Below are 22,868 nucleotides of genomic sequence, written 5' to 3' on the forward strand. Positions count from 1 at the left end.
AAGGTATCGCGAGGCAGGCCATCGCTCATGGTAGCATATGTATGTAATTAGGGCCTCCTCTCAGGGTGAGAGTGGTGTTTAGGCCGCCGCTCTTCTCTTTGAAATGTTTGCGGAATACTAAGCGGTAGCACACCCTTCTGGGAGAATGGAGTGTTTCTTTCTACCGCTTAGGGTTTTTACTATATGCCTTCGGTAAGCCACCGCAGTTTAGAGTAGTTTGTCTCTCTCAGAGTGTTCGTTAGAGACTGATGCTGGAGCTTCAGTTGGGAAAAGCATGTGGCCTAGGCTATGTTGATGAGGGAGCTGCATTGCTGAGGCACTGTCACCTCTGGCCGTTCACTTCGTGATTCTGAGCCTTTTGTACCATCCCTGTGGTAGCCTCCTCTCACTTGAGAGTCGTTTGGTCAAAGCAGTTATTAGTCAGCCAGTGGTCTAACTGTCAAGGGTTTCATAGCAGTCAGTTAAACTTGCTACCAGGTGGTAGGCCTCACCAGGCCTCCTTGGAGGCGAGTTCCTGAGTGGGATACTCGGGGAGCTAGCATGGCTTGCTATCAGGTAGTAGGCCTCTTCAAGCCTCCTTGAGGGCAAGGGCCGATGTGTGATTTTGATATGGCTAGCCTGACGGCTATCAAGTGGTAGGCCTCGTCAGGCCTCCTTGGAGACGAGCCCCTAGGGTCTTTTTTACTCTCACATTGTGCAAAATGTTTGTTATCAGTTGGCAGGCCTTTGAAGCTAGGCCTCGCTGGAGGAGTGCTCTGAGTCTCAGTCACTTGACGGCTAGCACGGCTGAGTTAGTGCTAGCAGGTGGTAGGCCTCACTAGGCCTCCCTAGTAGGCTTGCGATCAGATAGAAGGCCTCATCAGGCTTCTTTTTGAGGGTGAGCTTCTGGAAGAGTTTTCCCAGGCAGCTAGCATGACTTGCTATCAAGGTAGGCCTCACCAGGCCTCCTGGGAGGGCAAGTATCGATGCAGGGCATCGTGAAAAAATAGCCCGGTTGGCTATCAGGGTATAGGCCACAAACTAAGCCTCCCTGACGGTCGGCTGTTAGGTGGAAGGCCTCAGTCAGGCCTCCCGGGAGGCGAGTACCGATGTGTGGGCATCGGGAGTATTCTAGCTTGGCAAGCTGTTCAGGTGGTAGGCCTTATCAGGCCTCCCCGAAGGCAGGTACCGATGTTTTGGCATCAAGGTAGAGCCTGCCTAGCTGGCTATCAGGTTGTAAAGAGCCATTACGCTCCCCTGAGGGTCGGCTGTCAAGTAGGCCTCAATAGGCCTCTTGATCAAGGCACATTATCAGTTGGAAGGCCTCGCCCAGGCCTCACTGGAGGAAGTACCGATGGTCACATCGGGACAACTGGCCTGCCGGCTAGCAGGTTGCAGGCCTCATCAGGCCTCCCTGAAGGCCTGTTGTAGTTGGAAGGCCCTAACCAGGTCTTTCCAAAGGCGAGCACCAGCGCACGGCGTCCAAGTCTACGCCCTAGCAGGCTAAACAGGTGGAAGGCTTTACAAAAGCCTCCCTGAAGGGGAGTGCCCAGGTCGTGGTCACTGGATCAGTAGTATAAATTGCTATCTGACAGTAGGCCTGTACCGGGTTTATCCCAGAGGCCGGTAGTAGGCCTCATTAGGCCTCCCTAAGGCGTTCTTGGGGCCCACTCACTTGAGAAACAGTTAGGAACGAAGGAAACCTCAAACAGGTAGTAGGCCTCTCCAGGCCTCCCTAAAGGCTGGCTATCAGGTAGTAGGCCTCAATAGGCCTCCCTTGAGGGCGAGTTCCTGAGTCAGGATGCTCGGCTAGCCTGCGTAGCTTGACTGTCAGGTAGTAGGCCTTCATTTGGCCTCCTTGAGAAAACAAGTTCAGTTTTCCAGCCTTGACAGACAGCTTCAACTGTTATCAGGTGGCCCACGGGACCTCCCTAGATGTAACCTCAGCAGTAAGCATGCTTCGCTGGCAGGTGGTAGGCCTCTCTAGGCCTCCCTGAAGGTGAGCTCGAACGCTCTATAAGTTGGCATATATTGCTGTCAGGTAGTAGGCCTCTCTAGGCCTCCCTGAAGGTGAGCTTGAACGCTCTGTAAGTTGGCACATATTGCTGTTAGGTAGTAGGCCTCACTAGGCCTCCCTGAGGGTGGATTCCCGAGCCAGGATGCTCGGGTTGCCAGCATGGCGTGCTGTTAGGTAGTAGGCCTTTATAGGCCTCCCTGGGGGATAAACCTATTATCAGGTAGTAGGCCCACCGGGCCTCCTTGAAGGCGAAGTTCCCGAGGTAGGCACTTCTTGGTTACCAGTTCTCTGTCTTAGAACTGGTCATAGTTGGCCTACAGCTGGAGGTTACCCGCCAGGCAGGCTCAGCTGCTCCCCTCACTGAGGGTCGTCTATGAGCACACAGCCGCCTGAGCCTGGTCAGACGGTTGTAGGCCTCTCGTGAGGCCTCCCTGTTAGATCAGTCCGTAGGCCTTTCCGGCCTCCTTATTGCTTTGAAACACAAGCACCTGATAGATCCTTGATTGAGCAGGCAGACTCCCCTCGCTAGCAAGGGTTGTAAAGCGCTATGCTGAGTATTGCTCTCTTGGATAACCCGTCTCTGAGTTCCGGGCTGAGTAGGACTGCCAGTTTTTCAGTCCCTTAGTTTGGATGCCTCCTGGGCACCATCCAGAGGCTCTGTCTCTGAACAGACAGGGTTGGCTAAACCGAAGTGTCCATAACTCTTAGGGCACCAGGTCAGGCCTCCCTGGTGGCATTCGGGAGAACTTGTTTCCCGAGTAGTGACTGGCCAGGGTTCCTTTGGGTCCCCTAGCCACATTCCCTTAAAGTGACCCCTTCTGTTGAAGTAGTGGTCTCGGGCCTTTGAGCAGTCTGGATAAGAACCTCACGCAGTTGCGTTAAGGTTCCGTTTAGATGTATAGCTTGGGCTATGACCGTAGGGAATGCTGTCGCTGACAGCCCAGTGTGACCTGAGGGAGTGGCTCAGGTTTTTTCAGTTGAATTTACTTGTGTTGACAGTGGTCACTGCCACTAGGCAGACACTCCCCTCAGCATGGCGGCGTTGGTATATCGTTCCCCATAGCGTCAGCTAGACGCAGCGAGAGTTCCCTTTCGAAAGGGAACGTTCTAAGGTTACGTATGTAACCTCTGTTCCCTGAGAACAGGGAACGAACGCTGCGTCGCTTTGCCATGCTTCAGGGCCTATCTGCCATACAGTCCCTTCAGACGAGAAGATGTGTATGTGTTGGCACAGCGCCCTTATATACTTCCGGGTCGCATAGTGATGACGTCATGGGTTGTCGTCGGTCAATAGGATTGACGTGATTCGATAGTAGCTTCAGACACCTGTCACGCTGGAGGCGTTCCCCCCATAGCGTCAGCTAGACGCAGCGTTCGTTCCCTGTTCTCAGGGAACAGAGGTTACATACGTAACCTTAGAACGTTTTCAAACTAGGGTTCGGGGACCCCCAAAAAGCCAAGTGTTAAGAGTTGTAATGTATAGGGTCGTCAAAGTTAAACATTCCCCAAATTAAATATACGTTTTCATGTTTTCATAATAATTGTTTTTAGTAAAAATGTCAATATAAAAGTTAATTACTTAATTTAGGAAATAACCACTTGTTGCAGCTTTATAATAAATCACACATCATTATTTTTTTTTTAAATTATATATTATAATACACAATACTATTCAAAAGTCTGGGTTAGTATGTTTTTTTAATTAAAACTTTTATTCAGCAAGGACACTGTATTTATCAAAAAAAGCAGTTATTTGTATAAATTAAGGACAAAATACATGCTTTATATAATGCTGTTTTTTACTTTCTATTCATCATAAGCTGCACAACTTTCAACATTAATAATTGTTTCTTGAGCACCATATCATCGTATTAGAGTGATTTCGGAAGGGTCATGTGACACTGAAAACTGGGGTAATGATGCTGAAAATTCATCTTTGCCATCACAAGAATAAATTACATTTTAAAATGTAATTATATTTCACAACATTGCAGTTTTTACTGTATTTTTGATCTCATAAATGCAGCATTGGTGAACATGAGTTGCTTCTTTCAAACACAATCTCTTTTTTCAAAATCTCAGACCCTTAAAGGGTTAGTTCACCCAAAAATGAAAATCAGCCCATGATGTACTCACCCTCAAGTCATCCTAGGTGTATATGATATTCTTCTTTTATTCTTCTAATCACTTCGCATCAGAAGGCCTTTATAAACCCCCCAGAGCCGTGTGGAGCAGTTATATGATGGATAGATGTACTTTTATGGACTTCAAAAACAAAACAAGAATTCACTGCTATTATAAAGCTTGGAAGAGCCAGGACTTTTTTAATGTAACTCTGATTTTATTTGTTTGAAAGATGAATGTCATATACACCTAAGATGACTTGAGGGTGAGTAAATCATGGGTACGGTGTTCAATTTAGTACATCCTCAGACCTCAGTCATATGATGAAACGGTGTCATGCCTCAGACTAAAGGGCTTCAGTCATTAGACAAAACGGCATCGCGCCTCAGACTGAAAGGCTTCAGGTCTCCGGAAAAACATCCTCAGGTGTCAGGTCTCGTACAATTAGGCATCGGACGAAAAAGTCTCAGATTAAAAGGCATCAGAAATAAAGGCACCGGACGAAAAAGCCTCAGAATAAAAGGCAACGGACGAAAAGGAGTCAGACATAAAGGCATCGGACGAAAAGGAGTCAGACTAAAAGGCATTGGACAAAACGGACTCAGACATAAAAGGCATCAATCGGACGAAACGCACTCAGAACGAATGTTTCGAATTGCATCGCTTCAATAAGATGTCACATACACGCAGTTTTTTTCTGCAGAATAATAGCTAAATAATAACACATTGCAACTAGCTAACGTATTGGCAAACTATGGTGAAGGGAAAGAAACCTTTCAAGACTGTTTTGTTATAAGCACAGTGCTGATTTGTGTACAGAGGTTACCAGGGAAACTCCTTTATTTCTGCTTTACAGTGTTGGCCTAACATTAAAACTAAGAATAAAATATCAAGTACAGCTTACTTTAGGTCTCTCCCGGTCTCTCTCTCTCTCTATCTGCTTTTTATTTTTATTTTCTTATGCTTGAATAACAATTAGCACACATAAAGAGCATTGCCAAGGGATTATTATTTAGCTAATGTTTTAAATGTGAAAATAAAACTAGCGAATTATACAAATGTACAAAATCTCAGCAGTATAAAACCGTGTGTATGTGAAATCATATTGAGGCGATGCAATTCAAAACATTCGTTCTGAATGTGTTTCGTCCGATTGATGCCTTTTATATCTGCCTTTAACTAGGAAAAGAGTCCTTCACAATTGGATCATCACATTTGGCGGTCCCTGTCATTCATGTCAAATTATTTAAAAGACTTCTATTCTGGAGTTTTAGTTGTGAGATCTAACAATTTACGTATAGAATCAAGTCAAAGGCGATGGGCTCTTTTGATACTAGCAACCATAGAGCAAAACTCTAACAACCACCATTCAGAATTCCTTAAAAATGTTTCCATAACACAATGGGCCTAGCATTATGTCAGACAAGCAATCAATCACATTTTATTCAGAAAATATAAAACTCTAGTCAAGTGAGTATATTTGAGTATGAGTATATTTAGTATGCTTACTGTATTTCTAACATTGTCTACTTTTATTTCTTCCAATAAAATTTTAGGAGAAAAATCACTGACAAAACTAATATTTAAATGAACCATCTGAGACCACCATTATCTCCTGTGTGAAGAAAAATCAAGAGCAATGACATTTTCCTCTGGGCCCTGTCAGCTTTAAGACATGAATAACTATGCCTAATATTAGCCTTCAATTGACAGTGACATGTTTACTGATCTGAGCGCTGGATTTGCTACAATCACCAAATGAAAATGAATCAAGTATTTTTTTATCTCAGTTTTGCACTGCATCAGGATATTACCTCAATGGCTGCCACCTCTCATATTTTATTACATGTGAGAAAATGCCAGAGCTTCAGATAAAATATGACACGTATAATGAGGCAAGAGGGAGATGACGAAGATCTAAAATTAGCAAGAATGTGTTATCACTGAAGGGATAAAGAAATGAAAGAAGAATGAATCCCCTAGTTCCTATGTTTGAAGGCTGTTAGATGTGCACAACACATCACTAACGGGGTAGTATAAATAAAAAATATATTATATTTACTCAAAGCCATACAGGTTTGGACCGTCATGACACTCTTTTGTCTGTTAGCAGCAGTACAGAAGAATGTGTACTAGTCGCCTTTTCCATGCAATTATGATGGGAACTGTAGATTTAACACTTTAAAAAAAAGGATGCAAAAATACCATACAACTATAAAAACCAAATGGGGTTTAAGAAAGGTGTTTTTTGGGGGGTGAACTCTCTCTTTAAGCATGTTATTACAACCTAAGCTTATTGGAAAAGCATATTCTACCTAAATTTCTGATAAACTCCAAAAACATACCTATACATTTACATACAGTACAAATAACTATGGTTTCCAGCTGAAACGAACACTAATGAACACCTTTTCACACAAATTATGATTACAGGGGATTATCAATTAAAGGGGTGATGAATTGACAAATCAACTTTCCCTTGAGCCTTTTATATATAAATGTTCATCGTGATATACTAATATCCTGCAAGTTTCAGAGCTGAAAACGTACTTAATAGTCAAAGAAAAGCTTTTATTGACACCAGGCCCAGAAAACGAGAGATCTCAGAATATGTCGACCATTGACATCATAGAATGCAGAAGCACCGCCTCAAGCCCGCCCACCGACTCGTGGAGCTAAACGAGTCACGTTACAGAGCAATAAACATGCCGGTTCCAGCTCACGTGTGCAAGACATTCCGCGTTTGTTCGCTTCATTTCACCGCAGAAACGATTGTAAACAAGATACAGGTCGAGACTGGATTTGCAGACATATTGAGATTAAAACACATCCTATATTAAAAAAAACCTCCTATATTGGATCCGACAGGAACGGTGCAACACACTTATGTGAGTAAAACCTGTTTTTTTATATGTGTTAGTATTGCATTGTTACAGATCGTTTGATATCTATTGATTGCATACCTTAGCACGCTGTCACAGGCTGGAGAAGGTGTAATTGGTTCATTCGTGATCAGACTCGGACTTGTAATGCCAGGGCTCGCAAAGCCCAACGTCTCGGGGCTATGTATTTTTAAGACGGGCTACCAAAACATATCACCGGCCTGGCAACGGGCTATCTTAAATAGTGAAATAACATTCCTTTCTTGCACGCGCGCGCGCGTGTGTGTGCATGGTTCACGGTTATATTCACTGATCGTGCGGGCCAAGTAATACAAAAATAACATTGCAATCAATCACGGGTGGATAAGAGATAAATCATTTAGTTTTTTTGATAAAGGCATTTTGCGAGCCCTGTGAGCGTTTCCCCAGATGCTTTCAAAACAATCCCCACATGTACTGAGGGGAGCTGAAGCTCATTAAAATATGCAAATCTTATCCAATCCTAGCCGTGGGCATTTACTTCCAAGTCTTCAGTGCGGCACGCAAACATCATATGTTGACCCCAGACAACAGGATAAAGCATTTTTAAAAACCAGTTCATGACACCTTTAATGTTATGACTTCAAAACACTTTTTATAGTTAATGATTTGCAAACTAATACAAGTCATGTATGGCTTGTAAACTTGCTCAGTAGCTCACCTTGTACAGCACTACATGCGATTCACATGTTGTTTGCTTCAGCAAATGTGTTTTTCTCTAAAGTGTTTTCTTTTAAATCTCATTTGCTTTAGTAAACACTATTGGTTAGGTTTAGGGTACACTCTAAAAAAACACTCTTGGGTAATTTTTTTCTACCCAAATCCTGGTTGAGCCTTTTGGGTCATTTTTTCAGTGTTCTGGTAAATTCGGAAAAATGCAGGTTTGTGTACATTTTATTTTATCTTTTCATTTAATTCGATATTGTTCTGTATATCATTTAATTTTATGCAAAGCAACATACAGGAGCGTGTTATGAGTCAGATACATGAGTGTTGCGTTAGTCTTTTCTTGTGATAGAAACACACTTTGCCTTGTATAAAATGTTATAATTTTATTCAAAAAGAGACAGAATATACGTAGGATGTTAAAATATGTCCTCAGAGCTGTTCACTGCTTGTTTATGGCCAAGTTATAGTTCCAGTCACTGCATATTTGAGCTACGAGTGAAACGACGGTCAGAAATTAAGTTCTCCTGCTGAACATGATACAAGCTCCAGCATGAGATCCAGCGCTGTTACGGTGGAAACAGGATAACAGAGACTGGTCGGTTACACTTTAATTACTTCTAAATGTTGAATTTTTACTTCTAATATTTGTTAAACGAGCTTAAATGTAGGCAATATGTATTAAAACGATAATGAAAATAAAGTCACTGTCATGAAAACCAGTGGTTGTGTAGAGAATTTAAAAAAAAGTTTAGAGGATTTTATTCAATTTATGTATGAAGTCAAAATAAAAAAAGAAGAAGCTCGTATTGTAGTAAAAATTAATCAACCAAATATGCTGGGTTAAATAAACATCACAATTTGCAGGGTACAATTAAGCCAAAGTGTTCTGTCCAATATTTACCCAGACCTTGGCCTAAAAAGGGTAGGGTTTAGAGTAGGTGGTATGCTACTGACCTGACATTATCTCCAAACTGCGCTGATAAGTGCAACAAAGAAAGTACTTTGACAAAGTAAAAAAGCCAGACTCGTGTATGTTTTGGATAAAACTGAACGTGCTTTTAGTGCCACTCACTGGACATTTCACTTTGAAATTGTCGCAAAACAAGCAAGAATCAACGTAATATCATTTTGCAGAAATGTCGCCACTGGCATGTTTTTGAATGTGCCTGAGTTGCATTATTGCATGTGTGTTGGATTGGTACCTCTAGACTGACATCCAAATGTAGAATGTAGAATTACTAGGTGCTCAACAAAGTGACAAGGTGGCACATATTCAGATATTCATTGGTTGCTTTCATCTAGTAACACCCCCTCAGGGGTGGAGATGAGGGACAGGAGCGTGGAGTGTCTGGGAGCCTGCATGCATGCACGGAGGCAGTTCTGATATAATTGCACATGGCAGATCCAGGGCATTTTCCTGCTATCATAAAAGAGCTCTGAGTGATATTGATCCTGCTGGGTTCTTTTTATTCTGCTTTCGCTCTCTTGGTTACTGAGGCGTTACAGAGCACTAGGCACCATGGGAACTGAAGAACGGAAACATGCCTGACTGTCCTTGCTGTTATTATTATTACTGTTTCGGGCACAATGACAGGCCATGACTCATGGAATATTTGTCCAGTCTCAGAGTAAAGAGAACTTGGCTATTTTGTTGCACAACCTTTAGCAAATGGCTTCAGAGAATTAAATATGTCTAGTTTGGGATAAAACCCCAAACTTATGTTGTCAAGGTGGAGAATCTTAATGATTCTACAAGTTCTACAATGAAATGGTTCTTGTGCCGGTGCTCGGCCGGCGATGTCTGGGAATCTTCTACGTATTAGTTTATATGCTCACAAACAAACAGTGCAGTGTTTATTCTTAAAAGCATTCTTCACCAAAAGAATTGTGTGAAAATTGTGTTATTTACTCACCCTTGTCTCTTTATCTCTTTAAGGCTGTTGTACATGGTACACAGAAACACTTGGGGTTACTTGACTGTAACCCTGTTCCCTGATAAAGCGGAACGAGATGCTGCATAAGCTTATGCAAATGGGAATGTCTTTGACATAACCAGCTGTGAAAATAGTGTGAAAACACGTCAATGAAATTGACCCGGAGGTATTTATAGCCTCGGCCGGTGACGTCATAGGCGCACCTGCTGCACGAGGCTATAAATAGATGAGCTTCCGCTGGAGCAAACCAGATCTTCTTTGTTTGAAGACCAGTCCTGAAGCATCATCAGCACGGCCTAGCAATGCAGCATCTCGTTCCGCTTTATCAGGGAACAGGGTTACAGTCAAGTAACCCCAAGTGTTCCCTTTCAAAAGCTACACTCAATGCTGCATAAGCTTATGCAAATGGGAACGAGAATACCCACGCCGCCGTGCTTGATGGTGCCTGGACCCCTTACGGTTGTGTAGGTGTGCACAAGAACGCAAGAAGCCTCAGGCATTAGCCTGTGATGTCGACTCAAGGACATGAGAGCCCAGAGTGGCATGAGCATCCAAGCTATAAAGTCTTAAGAATGTGTGCGGAGAGGACCAACCTGCCGCATCACAAACACTTTGTAAGGGAGCACCCCTTGCTAACGCAGTAGAAGAAGCGACTCCCCTGGTGGAGTGAGCCCTTAATCCTATAGGCGAAGCTTGATCGCGCACCTCATAGGCAAGAGCAGTAGCATCCCTGACCCAATGTGACATTGTTTGATGGTGGCAGAACCTCTGTTACGGCCCCCATGGCAAACAAACAGTTGCTCTGACTTACGCCACTGGCTAGTGCGGTGGACGTAGGCCTGAAGAGCATGGACTGGACACAGTCTATGAAGTTTCTCCTGATCCGGCGTTGTGAACGGCAGAGGGCAGAAGGTTTCAAGAGTGACAGGATGTACAGTCGACAAAGGAACCTTAGGCAGGTAGTCAGGGCAGGGATGCAAAATCACTTTCACCAAACCTGGGGCAAAAGTCTAAGCAGGATGGCGATATTGACAGAGCCTGCATGTCCCCAATTCTTCAGAGAAGTTATAGCCATAAGAAAAACCATCTTTAGAGTCAGAAGTTCGTCATACGCTGATTCTAGAGGTTCAAAGGGGGTCTCAACCAGACCCTCGAGGGCTAAAACTAAGTCCCATGAAGGGATCTTGGCTCTTAATGGAGGCCACAACTGCCTGGCACAACAAAGTGAGCAGGCAGAAGATGCCTCCCAAGCGGCACCCCATCCACCAGGGCGTGGCAAGCCAAAAGAGCGGCCACATAAACCCTGAGAGTGGAGGGGCAAGCTAATGTTTCAAAGGGGGTCTCAACCAGACCCTCGAAGACTAAAGCTAAGTCCCATGAAGGGATCTTGGTTCTAACAGGTGGCCTCAACCGCCTACCCCACGAATGAAGCGAGCGAGTAGAGGACACCCGAGCGGCACCCCATCCACCAAGGTGTGGCAAGCCGAAAGAGCGGCCACATGAACCCTGAGAGTGGAGGGGCAGGTGCCTGATGACAACTTTTCTTGCAGAAAATCCAGAACTGAAGTTACCTGGCAGTTGACTGAATCTACATTGTGTCGTACACCACCTTTCAAAGACACCCCATTTATTAGCATAAACTTCCGAGTGGAGGAAGCTCTAGCACTTAGAATGGTCTCAATAACTGCAGGCGAAAGCCCCGTGTCCCTCAGTTGGTGCCCTTCAGGGGCCAAACATGAAGGTTCCACAGGTCGGGCCTGGAATGGAATATCGTGCCCTCTGCCTGAGACAGAAGGTCCCTCCTCGCCGGAATCGCCCAAGGCGAGCCGTTGAGGAGAGACACTATCTCCGAGAACCAAACCCTGCTCGACCAACGCAGCGCTATTGATAAGAAGCAAGACCCTTGTTGGCGAACCCCGGCTAGAACTCCCAGGAGCAGAGCGACTGGAAGGAGGGCATACAGACACATTTTGGGCCATGTATGAACCATCACATCCAGACCCAGCGGGGCTGGGTGACAGAGAGAAGCAGGGACATTGCGCTGTCTGAGAAGAGGCGAAGAGGTCCACTCCCTGTGGTCAGCTCTGTACTGGTGATTATATACAAGATATTTAGCTGTACTGTCCACCCGCACTAGGACATGACAGCCCCTCAATTGGGGGAGAAAGTATTTCAGGGCCAGAAATACAGCCGTCAACTCGAGGCAGTTGATGTGCCAACTGAGTTGATGACCCTCCCATTCCCGTTGGGCTGGACGACCACTTAAGGCCGCACCCCAGCCCGTCAGGGAAGCGTCCGTCGTTAGCAACTTGCGACGACAAGGTACGCCTAGAGTGGGACCCAAGGCAAAAACCGGGGTCTGAACCACATAGTTAGTGTACGAAGCCACATGGCGCGCCACTTTATTTGCCTGAGGATTGGCCCTAAGTCCTCTGGCTTTGAGCCACAACTGAAACGGTCTTATGTGCAACAACCCCAAAGGGAAACCCGTGGATGCTGATGCCATTAGACCTAACACTCTGGTGCTGATGATCAGTAAGATCTTGGTCTAGCCTGACTTTGCTCAGGGAATACTGAATGGTCTTGATTCAAGCGGGAAACCATTGTGCCCACCTTGTGACCAAAAACCGAACAAACCCTAGATAAGTCGTTCTCTGGGCAGGAGAAAGAACACTTTTCTTGGTGTTGAGTCTCAACCCTAGAGAAACTAGATGAGCCAACTAGTGTTGAAGCACCATCTCATGTGATTGTGCTAATTTTAGCAATCGCCTTTGTAATTCAAAATTTGAATGCCCCGGAATCCCAATGGAGCCGGTAATACATCCATACATTTTGTTTATGTGCGGTTACAAGGCTAGCCAAATGGAAGACCCGAAATTGGTAAGCTTTTGCCCCCAAGAGCGAACCTCAGGAACTTCCTGTGTTGTGGCAGACTTTATATGCGAATACATGCGTCCTTCGGATCAATCGTGCCGAATCCAATCACAATGTTGAATATGCGACACAACCGCCTTCACTGTAACATCTTGACCTTGAGTACTTTAACTGCTTCACGGTTTAAGACTCGAAGATCTGAGATTAGACACCCCCCCACCCTACTGGGGACCAGGAAGTAACTGCTGTCACTTGTGACAGTACGAACGCCAACTCCGCCTTCACGGAAGTGGAGACCACGCCGTTCAAACAAGGAGGATGACAAATAAATTAGTTTACTAATTTTTACTGTGCTTAACACCCATGCAGAAACGCCTGGCAGAAGTTCACACGCTGCCTGAGACTCTGAGAGTGACAATTTTAACACTTCCTGTTGAGGGGATGTTAGACGTTCTATGTCCTGGATGATAGCAGGATTTAAACACTGAACGTCTAACATTTCACTGGAAACCACTGCCCCCCCGAATCACCAGAGGCGGCGGGGATGGAGTAGTTTTGAGGATAACGGGGTGGGGCGAGCAAATGTTTGACACGCCCTGTCCCGTGGGGGCAGACTGGGCACCAGACCACCGGACTTCTTATATTGACGAAGTCTGCCCTGGGAGGTTGTTGAGGATGACGAGCCGGTCTCCAGTCTTTACGAGGGAGAGCGCGACTCGCCACACTCTGCTTATTACCCCCTTAAATCTTGAAGGACTGAAGAGAGGTTTTGTGGCTGATAGCCCCTCCCCTTGAGTGCATTGAGGAAGAAACTGAGTGAACACTTCATGTTTTTTTCCACTCCTTTAAATCTGGCCACTACAGAGTTAACTGAGTCACCAAATGAACCACTCAAATCCTTCAGAAGGTCAGCCTGATATGCTTGCAAGACAGCCATAGTGTGCAGCGCAGCACCAGCCTGTCCCTTTATATTTATTATTCTTATATAAATCATATACAATATATATTCCATATAAAATAATATATTATATATATATATATATATATATATTCCATATAAAATAATATACAATATATAATTCATATATATAAGCTTTGCCCATGACAGCCGACGTTTATTTTCTACATGGCTTTATGGGGAGGTATGTCTCTTTAATGAAAATGCAGACCCAGGCGAGAGATAGCTCGTGAGCGTTTCCCACCTGGGGTATTCTCACATATCCACGCGATTTCGCACCCATGATAGTCGAAAATGTCGACGTCAAGGGTACAAAAACACGTGAAGTAAATGTTTTTTGTTTTTTTTTGTTTTTTGACAGAAACCTCAAGCTCACTGCGTTCGGGGATCTCTCATTCACGGTACCAGACAAACTGCCCTGGCCACCGCGCGAACAACCACCTCGATAAATTCCTCGTATGGATTCACTATCATGTGAGGAACGATCGCAGGCGGCTGCTCGAGGTCCGCGGACCCAGAGATTCATCATCATTCCCCGCGCGAGCCGAAGAAACGCCGGAGCGCGCTTCGGGATCACGCGGGGAAACATGCATTTGTTGAGCGAGCAAGCGAAAGGGACGGACCCGTCTCTTGCTCGTCAACAAACCCATTCGAGAGCTCCGAAAACTGGTGCGGACTGAAAGTAGCCCAGACGAGCATAAAGCATTCTAACTGTAAAGGCTTGCAATGCTCGCACTCGTCTGACTCAATGCAGAGACCGCATGCTCTTCCCCAAACACACACAGCAATAAACGTGTGCATCCAGTTCTGTTATTTGAAAGAGAACATGGATATACAGCGTTTTACTCTGCTGACTTGTTTCCAACTGATCAGATTTAACTAGAACTCTTTCCACATATGTTTCTTTGTAACAGAGATGAGAAAGAGAGAGAAATCTGCACACTGCCATGTTGAAAACTAACTCCTAACAAAGATCTCGAGTTGAGTCTTGAAAGAGAGAGAGAATGTTTTTTTTTTTTTTCAGAGACTTTGTAACACACCATAACACAGAGTTGGTCTGAAAACAAAAAGACCTGGTTTGCTCCAGCGGAAGCTCATCTATTTATAGCCTCGTGCAGCAGGTGCGCCTATGACGTCACCGGCCGAGGCTATAAATACCTCCGGGTCAATTTCATTGACGTGTTTTCACACTATTTTCACAGCTGGTTATGTCAAAGACATTCCCATTTGCATAAGCTTATGCAGCATTGAGTGTAGCTTTTGAAAGGGAACTGTGATTTCCCACTTCATTTTCATTAAGAGAGAGGTAGCAGGTTAAAGTGTCAGCAATGCATTTACATTTTATGCATTTTCTGGATGTCTTTATGCAAAATGATTTACATTGAAGGCATTATTGGTTCATTCGTTAAAAAACAAATCCATTTGCCACGGCTAGTGCCATGCTCTACTACTGTTTTGAGTTACATGAGCACTTAATTCTGCTTCTATTTTGAAAAAAATTGATTCATTATTTTTGTGGCTGCCGCATGTCATTGACCAATCAGAGGTGATTTGCATTTAGCTGTTATGTGGTAAGAACAATATTGAGAAGAATAATCACTGTTGACAATTTTCTCTTTGTACATTTTTTTTAGCTACCACTTGCATGCAACACTGAATGCAATATAATATATTAATAATAGTATTGAGCATCAAGCTGTGGGCATTGCTACACTTGCATTAAAAGTACTTATTTTATTAGATTTTAATTGTTTTTCCCCCTTCTGACCCATTAAGGGATACACTTAATAAACATTTCTTTGTGCAGACATTTTTCGGAAAACCTTTTCAATAGGGATGTGCCCGAAGCCGAATAATATGTTCAGAAAGGAAATGACGCATTCTATGGAGCCCCTAAAGGGACATGTTGATGGAAAAAAAACCTAGATACTAGGGGAGGGAAAAAAAATATTTCAATGCTTTTGCATTCTTTCGCAATTATGTAGTTGGTTAATTTTATTGTGTATATCATTTGCGGGTATCAGGGAGCCGCTATCAATATGCTGGGTATTGAAATCACTTTTGAATGTGCGCTCACTTTTTATTTTCACTCAAATTTGCAAATTCACACCTATTCTGTGTATAGGGAAGCAATGATACTGACCACACATTTTACATGATATGTCAATAACGATCAGGATCTGTTGCACACCAAATCCTCCAACATACTCCTGTCAGTCATCTCTCCTTACTATATTCACTTCATAAGTTAAATCTGACATACTGTCCTGACTACTACAGCATGTAACCGACTACTACAGCAAGCCTAACAATGTCCCGTTAGGGGCTCCGTAGATCATGTTACTCATTTTCCATGCCTTTCCGAATTCAGATTTAGGCTTCTGGCACATCCTCAAGTTTCACATTTAAGATAATGTTATGCATGTCTTTATAAATGAGGGCCAAGGTGTCCATCAGCTTAGGGCTTGTAAAATTGCTAGCCTGACGTCCCGGGGCTATTGTATCTTCCAGTCGGGCTACCAAAATCTATCACCGCCCTACCCGACGGGCTATTTTAAACAGTGAAATAAAATTCCTTCCTTGATTTGCATTGTTCACTCTCTTGTCTCTTGAAAAATAAGATCACAGATGTTTTTGATGTAACGTACTTGGTGTGTGTGTGTGTTAGGGATGAGCGGATTGCGGTTATATCCACAGATCGGGTGGACCAAATAATAAAATATTACATTCAAATTAATTTCACGGTAAAAGCGCAACGAGCATGCATCATTCTTTTACTTTTTTATTTCACATTTATTTTTTTCAAAAACAGTGTATTTCTCTTCAGGGAAAATAAATCAAGGAGAACTTATGCCTAACACTTCCTAGTGAAGGAAAGCCAAGTACTATGTAGTCCCGTTTCCACCGAAATTACCCGGAACAATTTGTACCAGGAACTTTTTTTACAGGAACTTTTTTACAGCTACTGTCTGCCTTTCCACTGCGGTCTAAAGTAGGGATCGACCGATATGGATTTTATAGTGCCGATGCCGATACCGATTTTTTTTCCTCCCAGGCACCGACGGACAGTAATCATCTTTATGCGATACTGTCTGCAACAATAACAAGTATGGAGGAGATTCAAGCTGTGCTGCTTTTGCTGGTTATATTGGTTTACTAAAGAGATAATTTACTGATACTGATACTAAAGCGTATTCTGAAAGCTAGTAAAGCTAGATTTTAAATAAGACAACATATGTTATCAGCTATTATGGACATTTGACCGTGAGATGGCTGAGACGAATGCGCACCATTGGACAGAAAGAACAAGACCGAACACAGAACGAACCTCGCAAAAGACTTTTAAAAATGGCAATTGAAAGAAAATGCTGCGTGAGCTCAACCAATCAGCATGTTCAGCGCCCAAGTCCCACCCCCGAAAGTTCCTGAACTTTGAAAAAGTACTACCTCACAAGCAGATAAACCAGGGTCTAAAAGTTTTGGGTAAAGATTTCCCCCTCAAAACGGCCTTGCTCGCGAGACTCTCGGGGGTGGGACTTGGGCGCTGAACATGCTGATTGGTTGAGCTCATGCATTTTATTTCAACCTAAAAGTCTGTTGCGGTGCGTGCAGTAAGAGTTGTTTACTATTCGAATCAACAATGGAGTTTAAAAACTATGATCAATGGATCGCCGACGAGGTTCAGGCTTTATTATGTTTATTTGCGGAGGACGAAATCCAGTGGGCTCTGGAAAGTCGTGCGCAGTCCTACGTCACCGGGCTAATCTCCACGGTAGAGGGCTGCATTGGGATTGAGTCCCGCCGGGTCCCGCGGGACCCAACGCAAATCTCGCGGGAGCGGGCGGTGTGAATTTTGCTGCGGGCGGGAATGGGCGGCTAAAAAAAACACAGCGGGAATCGGCGGGATAGGGAGGTTGCCTAACAACATGATGGAGATGTCAATAGATGATGTAGAAAAGAACCTCAAACGAGGTATTTACAGCACAAAAGCTAAGCAAGGAAAGTCTGACATTTGGAGAAGTTTCTCAATTGTTTTGGTAGGCAAAATCATGCGGTATGTATAACGTTATATGTAGGCTATCCACATATTGCGCAGCTGGCAAATACATAGCTAACTTACTTGATCATACCTCACCAAAAACGGTCAGCACTCCCTGCAGGTCAAGTTGACTGTTTGGTGTTTTTGACAAACAATACATAGAAGTTTAGTGAGTGGAAATGGATTGTTTCTAAATGTCCGTTTGCTATTTTGTGTTCACATTACGTTCTGTTGAAGCATGTTTTCTCAGGACTGACCGACGAATTGGGATCTGTTTGTTGTTTCTCAATCTGTTTTTCTGTTTTGCAAAGCAGTCTATTTTTATGTGCAAAGTTTTTGATAAAAACGAAATTATATTTGAATGTATTTGTCTTTTTTTTTTTTACATGCAGGCCAGGGAAACGAAACAAACAACCCCATGAATCTCTTTAATAATATCAATACATACGTGTTTTTTTTTTCCTGCGGGACGGGAGAAGACACAAAATCAATGCATCTCTATTATTGTGCGGGAATAAATTCTCAGAGTTTTGCGGGTGCGGGCGGGAGTGGACATACAAATTGCGGGAGCAGGCTTTAGTGTAACACATACGTTGCGGGAGCGGGCGGTAATGGTCAGAAATTCGGCGGGTGCGGGCGGGAGCGGGGTGAAGAAAACAGTCCCGCGCAGGGCTCTACTCCACGGTACTTTAGACCGCTATGTAAACGCAGACAGCAGCAGGTCTGAGGGAAAAAGAGTTCCTGGGAAAATGTTTGGGTGGAAACGGGGCTTATTTATATGATAATAAATGAATGAAGCTAATATACAGCCTTTGCTTGGGCTTTATGTATTTAATTTCTTGTGTTTGTGTTCGGGAAGTTGCTATGACTGTGTAAAGTCTGTGTTTAGGCTATTAAGGAAATGCAATTTTGCATAAATGTTCATTTAAAAGCAGCCTACTTCAGTGTAACATGTTACCATATCATCATGCTTAACACTGAGAATTGTAATAATTGTACTGTGTCGGGTGAACAGTAGGGCTGCCACTAACGACTATTTTTATATCGATTAATCTATCGACTAATTTATCACAATAATTTTCAACAATTTTACTTAAAAACATTTAATTTACTTTGACATTCAGTAGTGTACTATAAAAAAGTATAAATGTAAACAAGCCCTTGATGAAATGTAAAACTAAAAGAGTAAAAATGTAAAAAGTTACAAATTCGTAAACCAACATAACAAAAAAAAAGAGAATATCAGCAAATACTTATATAGAATAGTATACCAAATACCGAAATTATGACTTCGATACGATACCAGACTAAAATACCTCAATACCGATACTGAATCGATACCATGGCCAAAAACAGTAAAAGTAACTGAATAATGAGACCGAGCTTACTATTCATTGTTTTATCAAAAAAAAAACATTTAAACCATAAATACTCACTTGGCCAGCATGTTCCTGCCCTGCTTCACACAGAATATTAGGTCCGGCCCTTTAAGAGCTGCACGGACCAAATTCATTGTACCACATTCGATTTCTCATTCAACTCTGTATACGTTCACTAAAGACATATCCGACTGTGTTTACCTGAATACTCGCCAGGATGTGCATTTTTTCATATTTTTGAACATTCAAACTCAACAATCCGCGAAACTGACGTCGCAATCTGTCTGAGTGAAAGGCGTGTGGGTGGCTCTGCGCGCTTTGGGTCAGCGTCCGGCAGTGCGAGCACGTCCCGGCCGTGCAGCACTGTATTTTCTGATGCGAGCGTTTCTGTTGCTTTCCTTCCCTGAGCTGCGCGTATATATTTGACTGTTCTGCTTCCATTGTTTAGTGAACGGAGGAAGCAGAGCTCACACACGTCCTCACCCCTGCTGTCACACATCGAAGCAAATTAAGAAATACTGCTCTTATTAGAGTGCTGTCATTTTTAAAGTACCGGTACTAATACAATTTCATATCGTTCCTAACTTACCCAGTCGATTAAAAATATTGACGTCGACTAATTAACAGCGTCGACGCAGTCGATTGTATCGACCAATCGCAACAGGCCTAGTGCACAGTGAAAAAAAAACTGTGAATTGCTGACATCGACACTGAAATTTGTGACTTTGCGACTCCTTTCTGCTACCAGTGATTTCGAAATTTTGCTTTGCATTGTATGCCGTTACATTGGGCAATAAAAAAAAGTTTTGATTGTAATTTCAAAACTAGTTTTTTTTTTTTTACTTTACTTGGTCAAGACATTATCCCACTTTGCAGCCTCTAACGTTACTGATTTAAGGTTGAAGGGGCCACACTGGATTTTCCATCTCAGTAGACTTCCTTTAGTCGAAACACATGGAATGGTTTCAAAATGGCTTTGCATCGGAGGAAAAGAGGTATCTGTCTCGATTAAGGTCAGCGTAAGTCATCTGTCACTGCTGCTTAAGTCTGTCTGCTAATTAATATTATGCAATCCGCCCGTTGCTGCTAGGACACAAGAGCATTAATAAAACTATAAATATCTCAGCAGAATTGTTCTTAGGGATTAATATTCATTTCACACAGACGGCTGAGATTTCTTGAAGAGTTTGGTTTACATCAAAAATATTGATCGACCTGAGTCAGGACAGACATTTGAAGACCTGTCATGAATGTTTGAGACTTTACTACCCGTTCAACCGTCAGTATTTGTCCAATCGAACTGATGGTATTTGGTGGCAGTTCAGCATGAAAAGTTGTTCATCTCTGGGGACGGACAAAGGAGATCTGTAGTAGGGGAAACCAGATTAGTTATTCTCTGCCTCACTCCCTCTCTCTCGCTGACTCTTCCCACACTTCCTCCAGGGCTACTGTCAATTACTCAGACATTTAATCACCCCTCTGCTCTGTGGATGTGTCCTTACATTACACCCGGTGCTGGCTGGCAATGTCAGCTATAAATAACCCACCACAGGGTGCTGAGGGCCATAACAGCACAGCTCACTACCTCTGTGCTTTTAAAGAGGCCGAGTTACACTGAAACTTAGAACACAAGCGTAACACACTATTGTTATCATCACTTCTAATTCCCGTCAGCCAATCTGAACTGTTGTAAAGTTGCTTTTCAGGTCTTCCAAATATGTTGATGAAGGCTTTGAGAAGCAATGCCTGATTTGTTTTCAGTTGCAGTGGTGTATATTTAATTTGAACACATTATAACTGTTTTTTTTTTTTGTGTGCCAAAAATCACTTTTTGGGGGTATATTTTCACTGTTACCTGATTCGTATATTTCGATTAGCTAATCAGGCGGATTTGGATTTGGTTCACAAGTTCAATTCAATTCACATTTATTTGTAAAAAAAATTTCACAATACATATTGTTTCAAAGCAGCTTTACAGAAAATGCATGTTTCAAGTCAGGCCCTGTTTACCCCCTAGTATTAAGATGTGTTTTGGCCGATCGGATCACAAGTAGACAAGGCAGAAACATAGCCGTTTACACCTGGTATATTAAAGGGATAGTTCACCCAAAAATGAAATTTGATGTATATCTGCTTACCCCAGAGCATCCAAGATATAGTTGACTTCATTTCTTCAGTAGAACACAAATTAAGATTTTTAACCGTTGCAGTCTGTCAGTCGTCAGATCGGTTACAGACCTCCCTCACCAGAAGTGAGAGCGAGCTCAAGGCTGTTGGACATAGTCGTGTATTAGTAAAAAATTATATAAATACTATTCGGTTTCTCGTACAAACAGATCGTTTCGATCAATCGTTTAATTTGCATTTGTCTGTGCATGTTTTTTTTACTCTCATAGATTTTGTTACCATTCATATGCATTATACGACTGACAGACTGCAACGGTTGGAGTTAAAAATCTTCACTTGTGTTCTACTGAAGAAACAAGGTCACCTATATCTTGGATGCCCTGGGGGTAAGCAGATAAACATCACATTTTCATATCTGAGTGAACTATCCCTTTAATCCCTCTTTTTTGTTAACTTTCAACCACTTCTGACGTGATATCTTTGAGGGGAGGGTCTATGGGCGGGTAAATGTATGCTTTTTCAGACCTTTTGATATAATGGACCAGATAAGCTTGCGCAATTTACATGAATGCGACTGGAGGTGACGGAAAAACATACAAAGAGCATCAGCTATCGTTTCTGCTCTGATAGCCGCAAGACCATGACGAATGCTATGAGTGCGTGTTAGAAATCAGGAATGGAGAGAGAACTGTGCTTGGTATGTTTTTCATCTTCAAACCAAGCTTGGGTCTTCAGCCGACAAAGTTTAAATCCCGTCTGGCTATGCGCTTTCAACTACATCTGGGAGTGGTCAAAAGTAGACTAGCTCCAAATGTTTTAGACCCTGTTTACACCTGTATTTAGCGTCGCCCACGTGTTATCCGATCGACCAAAACGCATCTTAATACCAGGTGTAAACAGGGCCTCAGATGTAATTGGTTTTTGTGAATTTAGCATTTACCAGCTCAGTTGGTTCACAAATCTACTTCATGCGATTCATTACGAATCATTTCATGAAATAGACTGATTAATTTAAGAATCAGTGTTCAACTCGCTGAAACCAGGTCTGAATGGATCATTCATTTAATTTAAATTTAATTCATTTAAAAAGAGATGACCTCATTGATTTGTGAAAGAATCGGACCGATTCAAGAATAATCCATTAAGTTTGAATCCAAACATGAAAATTTTCGTTCATCTTCGGAACACAAATTAAGAGCTTTCTGTTTCTGAGAGCTTTCGGTATCTGCATTGAAAGTCTATGCAACTACCACTTTCAAAGCCCAGAAAGGTAGTAAAGACATCATTAAAATAATCCATGTTACTCCAGTGGTTTAAACCCTGATTTTTATGAAGCAACGCGAGTGCTTTGTTTGCAAAAACGCCCCCATAATTTACCACTTTATTTACAAAATATTAATCCCCAATACAATACGCATGAGTTGCGAATGTACGTTCATATTTTGTGATAAATCAGTTGATGCAGTTCACATGAGACTTGGCGATTCATTCATGAAACAGACTGATTCATTCAAAAATGCATAGCAGGATCTAACAGAATTATCTGGTTCCAGCAGACGCGAACGAATCAGTTTGTTTCATGCATGAATCATAAAGTCCGATTTTTAGAGTTCAGCACATATTGCACTTTACCTGATTATAACTTTACCTGATACAGTTAATCCGGTTGATACTGTAAATAAGACTTAATTCATTCATGAATCAGACAGAATTATCCATAGCCTCACTAACTCAAAGATACAGTTGTAGTGGTTCTGGTCTTAATGTCGCACTGAAGGGGAAGATTATCAGTAAATAATGATTTAAATTTGAGTCTCAATTTGATTTGATCAGATTTTCATTTTTAT

Source organism: Gobio gobio, assembly GCF_949357685.1.
Source record: "Gobio gobio genome assembly, chromosome: 19".
NCBI lineage: Eukaryota > Metazoa > Chordata > Actinopteri > Cypriniformes > Gobionidae > Gobio > Gobio gobio.